The sequence below is a fragment of the Penaeus monodon genome, chromosome 20 (assembly GCF_015228065.2).
Source record: "Penaeus monodon isolate SGIC_2016 chromosome 20, NSTDA_Pmon_1, whole genome shotgun sequence".
Lineage (NCBI taxonomy): Eukaryota > Metazoa > Arthropoda > Malacostraca > Decapoda > Penaeidae > Penaeus > Penaeus monodon.
The window spans coordinates 24719726-24720092 of record NC_051405.1 but is presented as its reverse complement, the minus strand read 5'-3'; the positions used below and the strand labels follow the sequence as shown (position 1 = coordinate 24720092).

Sequence of the window (367 nt, the reverse complement as noted above, 5' to 3'; positions counted from 1 at the left end):
GTAATCACAGGTTCAAGTACAAATTACATATGTCTGACAATTTTCACCTTAAAAACAATATTTCATGCTGGAAGAAAGTTTTTAATACATTATCCTGGTCTTTTAACTGCTTGTGAATTGTAATTGTTAATTTGCCATAGATTAAGTAAGGTAAACGAAAATACTTGTATGAATGAAAACAACATAACATTCTTTATTGGATATTCATAATGACTACATTAGTGAAGTAGGCTACTATTATCACTGAGTGTATTTGTTTGTCGAAACTATTAACAGCTGTTATTCTCACTGGTGAGTTATAATATTAATGAACTATAAGGTAATCTTACGTATTGATAATTACAGAGAAAGGATCAAATAGTAAATT

General features: G+C 28.1%; 1 protein-coding gene across 1 annotated transcript in view; it reads right to left on the bottom strand.

The window, feature by feature from the left end:
* The window catches only part of LOC119585730 (RNA polymerase II-associated protein 3-like), a 49814-nt gene that overhangs the window by 33949 nt on the left and 15498 nt on the right, over window positions 1-367 (bottom strand). The window lies entirely within an intron of this gene.